This window comes from Podarcis pityusensis (assembly GCF_964106645.2).
Source record: "Podarcis pityusensis genome assembly, chromosome: 15".
In the NCBI taxonomy this organism is placed as follows: Eukaryota; Metazoa; Chordata; class Lepidosauria; order Squamata; family Lacertidae; genus Podarcis; species Podarcis pityusensis.
This window is the reverse complement of record NC_138040.1, coordinates 42,585,222-42,596,066: the sequence shown is the minus strand read 5'-3', so window position 1 is coordinate 42,596,066 and position 10,845 is coordinate 42,585,222. Positions and strand designations below refer to the sequence as shown.

The 10,845-nt window shown below is 40.1% G+C and overlaps 1 protein-coding gene across 1 annotated transcript in view; it reads left to right on the top strand.

Annotated features, from left to right (window-relative positions):
* SLC25A37 (solute carrier family 25 member 37) overlaps window positions 1-1,802 on the top strand; it is a 41,805-nt gene extending 40,003 nt beyond the window's left edge. Inside the window, exon 5 of the mRNA XM_080982585.1 lies at window positions 259-1,802. The gene's annotated coding sequence lies outside the window, so the exon portion shown is untranslated. The remainder of the gene's footprint in view (window positions 1-258) is intronic.
* Window positions 1,803-10,845: the final 9,043 nt, after the last annotated feature.

Below are 10,845 nucleotides of genomic sequence, written 5' to 3'. Positions count from 1 at the left end.
ATTTTTCGCTCTATAAGATGCACCAGACCACAAGACGCACCTAGTTTTTGGAAGAGGAAAACAAGAAAAAAAATATTCTGAATCTCAGAAGCCAGAACAGCAAGAGAGATCGCTGTGCAGTGAAAGCAGCAATCCCTCTTGCTGTTCTGGCTTCTGTGATAGCTGCGCAGCCTGCATTCGCTTCATAAGACGCACACACATTTCCCCTTACTTTTTAGGAGGAAAAAAGTGAGTCTTGTAGAGCAAAAAATACGGTAGCTTTTTTTGAATTGGACCCAACTTTCTATTCGTAGATCAGAGTTGCTTTTGCCCAAGCGACTGGTGGATAACCACAAGTCTTCCACTACAGGAACATGCTGCAAGGGTCTGTAGCATGTTGGTTATGCCACATGCCTGCTTAATCACTGCACATTTTAAAACATTTTATGCACAAAACCCTCTATCACAAGAAAGTGTGAAGCAGTCTCCCAGTCGAGTTGGAAAATAGGCCTCTGGGAAAAGCAGTTTGGAATCAGCTCACGCATTGACTAGTGGTGTGACTGAAAAAGAAGCAGCACAAGCTAGCCAATCAGGGATCCAGTTCACAGCAGCATCTGTGCTTGCTAATGTTGCAGAATGCATGCATGAGAAGACAGAAGTTGCTGGGGAGGGAGATCTGTAGCCGTGTCCCTTATGCTGCTGCCGTTAATACATGCCTGTGACCTTAAGGACAGTAACCGTTAATACATGCCTGTGACCTTAAGGTCTAAAATCAACCAAATATAACTGACCCAGCCCAAAACTCTGCTGGCTAGTATTTTTTATTCTGTTGGGAATATGATTCAAAATACAAAAGAGGCATGGGGTGGGGGCTTGCTGGACCATCCTTCTGGCTATGTTCCAGCCCTACATGTGCACACCAGCAGTCTGGCTCCTGAGGTCATTTTCCCTAGCCAGATTGTAATTCTGTAAGAAGGTGTGTGTGTTGGGTAGAATGGGGAGGGCAGGGTTCAGGAGCCTCGTCATCTTGTTTTCTGCTTTAAACCTCACCAACCACTGTGCACACAATTGGGGACAGGCTTACATTTAAAGACTGGTCTCCCTTGATGCCTATTTGAATTGATTTCCTTGCAATCTAGATCAGAGGCTAGGATGTCACCATGAACTTGGCTGGCTTCTCAGAAGCTAATCTGTGAAGCAGCTGGGGAAGATTCTGACAGCCACCAGTGGGATGCTCTCTGAGTGCAGTCTTCATTTTTTAAAAAACAAACAAATCTGAATACTCATTAATGACCAGTGGCTGGGACTGGAGCTCCCCTTCTAAAACAGAGTAGGAAATGTGTTCTCCAGGGATTACAGACTACACCTGCCATCATTCCTGGCCATTGCTAATGGTGGCTGAGGCTGATGGGCTTGGGGAGCCCGATGACATCGGGGGGGGGGGTGACTCGCTCCCCGCCTCTGCTCTAAAGCCATTTTCAGCTATGCCATGTCTTGGCTTAAGAAATTAAAATATTCTAGCAGCTAAAGTTTTTTGAAAGGTCTTTAAGAAACAAAGCAGACAAGTGCACACATTGCTGCTTTGCATGCTATAAACGCACATTTATTTTTTAAAAAACAAGGGTGGATTTTAAAAAATTGATATTTTGTTCTTCTAAAATTGCCTTTTTATGTATTTACCAATGTCTACTTTTTAAAAGAATGTTTCTACATATATGTATATGTATATATTTAACAGGGGAGAAAGTTGTTTTTCTGAGAAATGCTGCTACAGTTAAAACACTGGAGCTTAAGAAATAAAAGTATTTTATCTGATTTCCATATGCATGCATTTTGTGTTTGATTTTTTTTTTGGGGGGGGTAAATGGTAACTAGGAACTTATACTCAAGTTGTCTGTGGGGCAGAATTCTGCAATATGTTAATTATATTTTATCCCACCTACCTCCAAGGATCCCAGGGCGGTGTTACAGGGTTCTGTTCCTTCATTTTGTTTCCCCCACATCCCTGTGCGGTAGAGCAGGCTCAGTGAATGACTGACCCAAAACAACTCGGTGAGCTTCATGGCTGGGGATGGGGTGGGATTTGAACCTGGGTGTCCTCTGATCATCACAATTATAACAAATAAAGGCTTGACTTATCTCGCTTTGCATATCATGAGTCTATCTTATATATTAGTTTCACCTTTTAAGTTGAATTACTGAAATAAATGAACTTTTCCACGATATTCTAATTTTTCGAGTTTCACCTGTACAAACCTGGTACTCACATCAAAGTGAAGACATGTACCTTAAAATGTGTTGTAAGCACACAAATACATGTTCAGAGGTACATCTTCTGCTTACCTGTTGACTCTGGCATCACAGATGGATGTGCAAAGCGGCTCTTATCTTTTTTCTGCATGTGGAAGCACCACAAAACAACTGTTTTACAGAAGAAAATTTGGTGATCGCTGAGACTCCCCACCCACAGCAGCCGGTAGAACACACCCCCAACAAATAAAACACTGCCAAAAAACAGATCCCTTCCTGACAAATAAAAAAATATAAATTGGGAGTGGCAGTGGCTCCTGTTGGGCTTGGAAAAGTTGTCTGATGGTATCCGTGGGTACCATTTGCAGGCCCCAGTGCTATGTTATAATGCACACTATATGTAGAAATACATATCCCGTGTATTTGGAGATGGGTGATGGAAAGACACAGACCCCCTCCATGACCCTAGGAAAGGATTTCATGATTTGGTAGTTGATAAGAAATTCATAAATGTACAGAATTCAGTAGCCTGTGTTATTTTATGAAATAATGTCTGTAGCACATGAGACAGTGCAAGTAGGTTTAAAACTGTGGAAGCAGATGGCGGGGTTTCAGAAACTGAAATATGGGGTTTCTAAGGGGCTGGAGGAGGGACAGTTTCTCTTTTCCAAAGTTCAAATGCAAAAATAAAAATATTTATGTTCATGCATACAAAGAAAGCAAACTTTTTTTGCATTCTGCCAAAAGGTGGCAGGGTGAGACTTCCGGGGTGGTGCCATCGGTAATGGCGGACTCCCTCTGATCCGGAGGGACTGGCTCTACGGAAAATGGGTCTGTTCCGCTACGGCGAAGCGGGGACCCTTTAAAAAATCACAGGCGGGTGAAGCCTGTGACCGTGGGACTCGGCGGGCACCTTTCGCGCCCCCCCAATTCGTAAAGGAACCCAATTACGGGCTCCGGAGCGAAGCGGGGCAAGTGGCGCGGTGCTGAGAGTCAACTGCTTCTTCCGTGGAGCGAAGCCGCACAACCGTTACCGGAGAGCGCTACCTTTTTCCTGTGACAATCTGGCTACAAAAACAACTACCCGTGAGTAGGTTAAATTTGGACAATTGGACTCTAAACAACGACCCATGAGTAGAACGGAAAATTGGATTAAGAAATTTCTTTTAATTTGGCACTGAAGCGGGAAGGTCTAAACAGGAAGTCAGCCTTCCGTTTCTTGTAGATAGATTAAAGCAAAGACATGGCAAACTAGAGTTTAGAAAATCGTCTGTAAAGGATCAACTTTCATCATCTAAAATTACTGAACCCCCCTTTGGAAGCAGGAGAAGAGGGGGGATTTTTTCTGGACTGTTTAAACCTGCAGAAGAGAGTGTAAAGAAAAGTAATTTTCCACCGTCTTGAACCTGGGAGTGGGGTGTCAGGACAGATGTTTTCGGGAAGTTCATTGACTATAGACAAACGTTTTTGTTTTTTTAAAAAAGATATTTATTGAAATTTTCAAAGTGTTACAAATAAGAAAAAATAAAATAGAAGCAGAAGAAAGTACAAATAAAATAGTTGACAAAGTAGAAAAAAAACACAAACAAACCCCTTCCCACCATATGAGTAAAAATTCCCAAAAAAAAGTGACAGAAAAAAAGAAAAATACAAAAATACATCACAAACCGTTAAAAACATTTAAAAACAAATTCATTATTTTCAAATCCTTAACTGTCATTGCCTTCTTTCTTAGACCTCCTCCTCCTCCCTTTCTTTGTATCCTAGTTATTAATTATCCCAGCAAATCCTTTCCATGTTTCATAATATTCTGTCATTACATTACCCTAAACTGTTTTAATCTTATCTTTCTATAAAATAAACCTTAAAGCTTAAAACTTAAATCTTATCCTTACCAACTTCTCATAACCATAATATTCTTTCATAATTCTTTAAACATCTTTGCTAAAGCCAAGTAGTTTCATTCCAACATTTTTCTAACATTCATCAATTTTATAAAACAGTTCTAATGGTAGAGAAAAGAGATACAAACAAATCCAATCTTCATCCAACGTCCCTTCCTCCTGGTTCCGGGTTTTGTCAGTCCTTATTATCCCGTCGATCTAGCCCATTAACCTGGCAACCTTATATCTGAGGCCCTCAAGTCTCTTCCATGTCCCTTCCGCAGCTCTTTTTCATATTTGTGACTGTATTTTCCCTTTTCTCCTGCTCGTGGTAACTCCAGCTTGACAATGTTCTTAACCTTCTCGACAGATCAGCCCCTTTTCCATATTCAACACTGAATTCCATGTAGTATTTAAAAGCATGTTTCAAAGACCCTCCAAAATTAAGAGCCCCCACAAACCCAAACATCTCACGGCCCATTGCCATATTTGAAAAGTCCAAACGTCCCAGCATAGGGGGGTCAATCCAGCCCCCCATTTCCAAGCCAAACCAAACTTTTCCTTTCCAAATCTGGCTTTTTCCAAGTTCATTTGTCAAATCCGAAAACTCATATTCCTGTTGGGCCTGTTCTGTCAAGACACACTCCTGATTTAATTCCTGAGTGGGCTCCACATATTTTCCCACTGTCTGTTCAAAATTTCCCACTGCCTGTTCAAAATTTCTATCGAAGTCGCCATCCAATTCACCTTCTCGTGTAATTGTTCCAGTAGGGCATTTGTTTTATAGAGAGCACACAACAAAGCTTCTGAATACATTGTCCTGCAAGGTCAAATCCCTGTTCCCACGGTTGTAATCTGTAACAGCTGCCGGCTCCCTGGAGTTGGTTACAGTTTCACAGACTCCCTCTAGGGGGAAAACTTCTATTTGTTCTTGCAACAAAGTTTCCCTTTTTGAGATACTTTGTCAATATATATTCCTTTAAAATGCGAAGGGGAACAGTGGAATCACTATGTTTCTCTTCTTTTAGCTATCTGTCAAAAACACTTGTCTTTGGTCAATGAACTTCAAACGTCAGTCCTGACACCCTGCTCCAGGATCAGGACGGAGGAAAGTTACCTTACTTTAAAGTCACTTTAAACAGTCCAAAAAGATCCCCTCCCTTCTCCTGCTGTCGAAGGGGGGTTCCACAATTTTAAATGGTGAAATCCAATCCTTTAAAGACGATTTTCTGAGCTCTAGTTTAAATTGTCTTTGCTTTATTCTGTTTACAATGGAACGGAAGGCTGACTTCCTGTTTAGACCTTCCCGTTCTGTACCAAATTAGAGTAAGTTTTTAAAATCCAATTCTTTTCTGCTCGTTAGTCCTTATTTGATGTCCAATTGTTCAAAGTCTAAGTACTCACGGGTGCTTATTTTAAAGTCCAAATTGTCCCAGGAAAAAGGCAGCTCTCTCCGGCAACGGCTATGCGGCTTCGCTCCACGGAAATAGCAGTTGACTCACAGCACCGCACCACTTCCCCCTCTTTGCTTCGGAGCCCGTTAGTGGGTTCCTTAGCGGGTTGGGGGGGCGCTAATGGTGCCCGCCGAGTCCCATGGTCACAGGCTTCATCCGCCTGTGATTTTTAAAAGGGTCCCCGCTTCGCCATAGCGGAGAAGACCCATTTCCCATGGAGCTAGTCCCTCCAGTTCAGAGGGAGTCCGCCATTGCCGGTGGCACCACCCCGGAAGTCCTATAGACAAATGTTTTTGACAGACAGTTAAAAGAAGAGAAACATAGTGATTCCATTGTTCTCCTTCGCATTTAAAAGGAACAAAATATTGACAAAATATCTGAAAAAGGAAACTTTGTTGTTAGAAGTTCTTCCCCTAGAGGGAGCTTGTGAAACTGTTATTAAATCTGAAATGGGGAGCTTTGCAGCTGCAATAGATTTAAGATCGTGGGATCAGACTTTGACCTTGCACAACAATGTACTCGGAGGCTCTGGTGCGTGCTTTCTGCAAGACAACTGCTTTATTGGAACAGTTACATGAGAAGACGGATTTGATGACTGTTGCGATCGGAAATTTTGGACAGGTAGTGGGTATCTATATAGAACCCACTCAGGAATCAATTCAGGAGTGTGCTCTGACAGATCAGATGAGGGAGGAGGTTGTTGCTGGACCTCGGGTGGCAGAGATGGAGGGAGCTGTGGCCCAGCAGGAACATGAGTTGTTGGATCTGACAAATGAACCTGGAAAAAGCCAGATTTGGAGAGATAGAGTCTTGTTTGGCTTGGAGATGGGGGGCTGGATAGACCCCCCTATGCAGGGATGTTTTGACTTTTCAAGTCTGGCTTTGGGCCAGGAGGAGTTTGGAGTAGTGGGGGTCCTCAACTTTGGAGGGACCTTGAAACATGCTTTTAAATACCACATGGAGTTCAGTGTGGACTATGGAAAAGGGGCTGATCTGTCGAGAAGGGACAAAAATATTGTCAAGCTGGAGTCTCCACGAGTGAAAGGAGCAGGAGACAAAGTAAAGTACAGGTATAAATATGAAGAAGATCTGCGGAAGGAACATGGAAGAGACTTAAGGGCCTCGGACATAAGATTACCAGGTTAATGAACTAGATGGATGGGATAGAAAGGACTGACAAAACCCGAGACCAGGAGGAAGAGACGTTGGATGAAGATTGGAAGAAAGTTTTAAAAATTCTATTTAGGAATGTTTTGTAAAATTAGTGAGTATTAGAAAAATGTTGGAACAAAATTATTTGGCTTTAGCAGAAATGTTAAAAAGAACTATGTAAGAATATGCTATGGTTATGAAAAATTGGTATAAATAAGATTTAAGTTTTACGTTTTAGGGTTCTTTATGGTAAGATAAGGTTAAAATATATTAAGGTAATTTAATGACAGAATATTATGAAAAATGGAAAGGATTTGCTGTGATAATCAACAACTAGAATACAAAAAAGGGAGGTGTGAGGAGGTCGATGAAATAAGGTAATGACAGTTAAGGATTTGGGAATATTGGATCTGTTTTTAAATTTTTGTGGTTTATTTTTGCTTTTTGATTTTGATGTGCTATGTGTTTTGTTTTTGTTTTTTGATTTTGACTTTTATCGATTTGTATTGTTTAATTGCTATTTGTTTTTTCCGTGTTTTTTCCTTCTTTTTCTCTTTGTTTTTTTTTGTAATTTTAAAATTTTTAATATCATTTTTAAAAAAAACAAAAGGTGGCAGGGTGTAATCATTCTTTTTCTTTCTTTACACTTCACTACGATCTGATAATTTTGCTTTGGAATGCAAAGTCTATGCTGGTTCCCCTTTCACGTAGCTTTAAAAGGGCTATGTGCCATTTTTAAAGAAACTAAAAATTAGGAGTCCATATTTTGTAGTTTTCTTCGTGGGGAGGTGAGAGTGAATTCAGACATGCAACCCTTTTCCTGCTCCTCTCCATCTGTTGTCTGAATCCAGGAAAAGCTAATCCACATGATTCTACTGACTGCAAAATAAAAGTACAAAAAGTTACAGTACAGCATGTGAGCAATTACTGCAAGACAATTGCCTTTTTCTAGCCAATTTCTGCCTTGCTGCTTAAGCACTCTTCTGCATTTGGCTGATCTCTTCACACTGTTTTTATAGTGATTCTGAGAGTACACACTGGGGACGCTGTCTCTGAAGATCTCCTGTTGATACAGATTTGTATTTACAAAGATTAAGGATAAGCTGCAGCAAAGAGAATATGATAAATGAGTATACCACATTAATGCTACTGGTATATACAGATACAACAGTATTAACTAATTGTACCTTGGCAGGCAAGCCGTATGGGAATTTGATGGTGTGGTTGTCTTATTGGATTGGATCAATGGTTTGTAAAAGCCCTCTGTGGTACATTTCTACTGCTTCAAGAAGTAGAAATGAAGCAGGTTCACAATGAAATGCAGACAAAACCAAATTTCACCACCATCCCTAACCTCCATATGACATGTTGAACTGTAAGCTTCCCAGATAGCATAGTTGAAGGGGCTCTGAAGCAGGAAATCATAGGAAGGGATTTGGGGATCTCTACCACAGACACCTCAGTACCCTTCACGAACTGCAATTCCTGTGGTTCTTTGAAAGAAACACAGATAAACATGTTTCAAATTGGTTTAAATTTGCAGCATATTTAAATTATTATATTTAAATTTGCAGCATATGCCAGAATTGAGAGAATTTTTAAATATTCACTGCATTACTGAAATCTGGAAAACACTGTTGCTCCCAATTTTAGTTCTCTTCTCCCCAAAGAGTTGTCTCATTAGAAACAAATTGGGCATTAGATTGGCAGTGAACATTTCTTGTACTTTTGTTTTGGTGCTTGCTGAAAGGCCAAGGTGGTGGTGGTGATTTATTACTTACACCCCACCCATCTGACTGTTACTCCAGCCACTCTGGGTGGCTTTCAACAAAATATAAAGGAACAAAACATCAAACATTAGAAACTTTAAATTGAATAAGTTAAAGACCAAGGTTCTAGAGAAAAATTTAACACCAATGGAGAGAGAGAGGTTTCAGAATGAGACAGGTTTAACAGTAGTTAAGAAAGTTAAATACTTGGGAATTAACATGACAGCAAAAAATGGGAATTTATTTAAAGACAACTATGAAAAATGCTGGGCTGAAGTGAAAAAAGATTTAGAAATTTGGTCAAATTTGAAGCTTTCACTGCTGGGCCGTATTGCTGCGGTAAAAATGAATGTATTGCCTAGAATGTTGTTTTTGTTTCAAACATTGCAAGTTGTGGACAAAATGGACTGTTTCAAGAGGTGGCAGAGAGATATTTCTAGATTTGTCTGGCAGGGCAAGAAGCCTAGAATAAAATTTAAAATATTAACAGATGCAAAGGAAAGAGGTGGATTTGCCCTGCCAGACTTTAAACTTTACTATGAATCAGCAGCTTTTTGCTGGTTGAAAGAATGGCTGCTTCTTGAAAACACTGACATTTTGGATCTAGAAGGTTTTAACAATGTATTTGGATGGCATGCATATCTGTGGTATGATAAGGTCAAAGCACATAAAGCATTTAAAAACCATATTGTCAGGAAAGCATTGTTTAATGTCTGGATAAGATACAAGGACTTATCGGAAAATAAAACCCCAAGGTGGTTGTCACCGATGGAAGCAAAAGCTCTGAAAAAGCTCAATATGGAGGCCAAATGGCCGAAATACTGGGAAATTCTGGAACAAGATGGAGATAGACTGAAATTGCAGAGTTTTGAGAAATTAAAAAACAAAGCGAGACTGGCTTCATTATTATCAGATAATGGAGGCATACAATTTGGACAAGAAAATTGGCTTCCAGGTGGAAAAATCAAAATTAGAAACAGAACTGTTAGAACCCAAAACTAAGATTTTGTCAAAAGTGTATAACTTGCTGTTGAAATGGAATACTCAGGATGAAACGGTGAAACCTGCTATGATTAAATGGGCACAAGATGTTGGATATAACATAATGATGGCTGACTGGGAACAGTTATGGACCACAGGTATGAAGTTTACGGCATGTAATGCCTTAAGAGAGAATATTATGAAAATGATATACAGGTGGTACATGACCCCAGTCAAGCTTGCAAAAATTTATCATTTGCCCGATAATAAATGCTGGAAATGTAAAGAAACTGAAGGTACATTCTTTCACCTTTGGTGGACGTGCCCAAGGATTAAGGCTTTCTGGGAGATGATATATAATGAATTGAAAAAGGTATTTAAATATACCTTCTTGAAGAAACCAGAGGCCTTTCTCCTAGGCATAGTCGGCCAATTGGTGCCAAAGAAGGACAGAACTTTTTTTATGAATGCCACAACAGCAGCAAGAATACTCATTGCAAAGTATTGGAAGACACAAGATCTACCCACTCTGGAAGAATGGCAGATGAAGGTGATTGACTACATGGAATTGGCAGAAATGACTGGCAGAATCCGAGACCAGGGAGAAGAGTCGGTGGAAGAAGATTGGAAGAAATTCAAAGACTACCTACAGAAATATTGTAAAATTAATGAATGTTAGAATGATGTTGGATTTCCAGCTGTAATGCTTTAAGGAAAAATGAAAAATCGGTTGTTAATAGGTAAAAATCTAATGTTACTATTTTAAGACCAAAGATTAGGATAAACAAAGAGGGTAAGGATTTGCTGAACCAACAAATTGAACTGGAATACAAAAAAGGGAGGTACGAGGAGGTCCGGGAAACAAGCTAAGGAAAAATAAGTAATGGAAAAATTGAGTGGTTTTTAATCATTTTTATTTTGTATTTTGTATTTTTTCTTTTTTTTTCTCCCCCCCTTTTTTTGTCATTTTTATATTGTAACATTTGGAAAATCTCAATAAATATCTTATAAAAAAAATAGAAACTTCCCGAGACAGGGCTGCCTTCAGATGCCTTTGGAAAGTTGTATAGTTGGTTATCTGTTTGGCATTTGATGGGAGGACGTTCTACCGGGCAGGCGCCACTGCCGAGGAGGCCCTCCACCTGGTCCCCCGTAACCTCACTTTTTGCCAAAAGGCTCTTGGAGCTGGATCTCAGCTGAACCATGCGGGTGGAAACGCTCCTTTGGGGATACAGATGCAAGACTGTGGCTACTTCTACATGGCATTTCATTGGGTACTTTGAGCTCCCTATGCCAGCAAGTTTTTTACAGCACTTGCATGCCATGAAAATGCCACCCATTTTTTAAAAAGCTTACTTGATTTTCTAGGGAAATGGT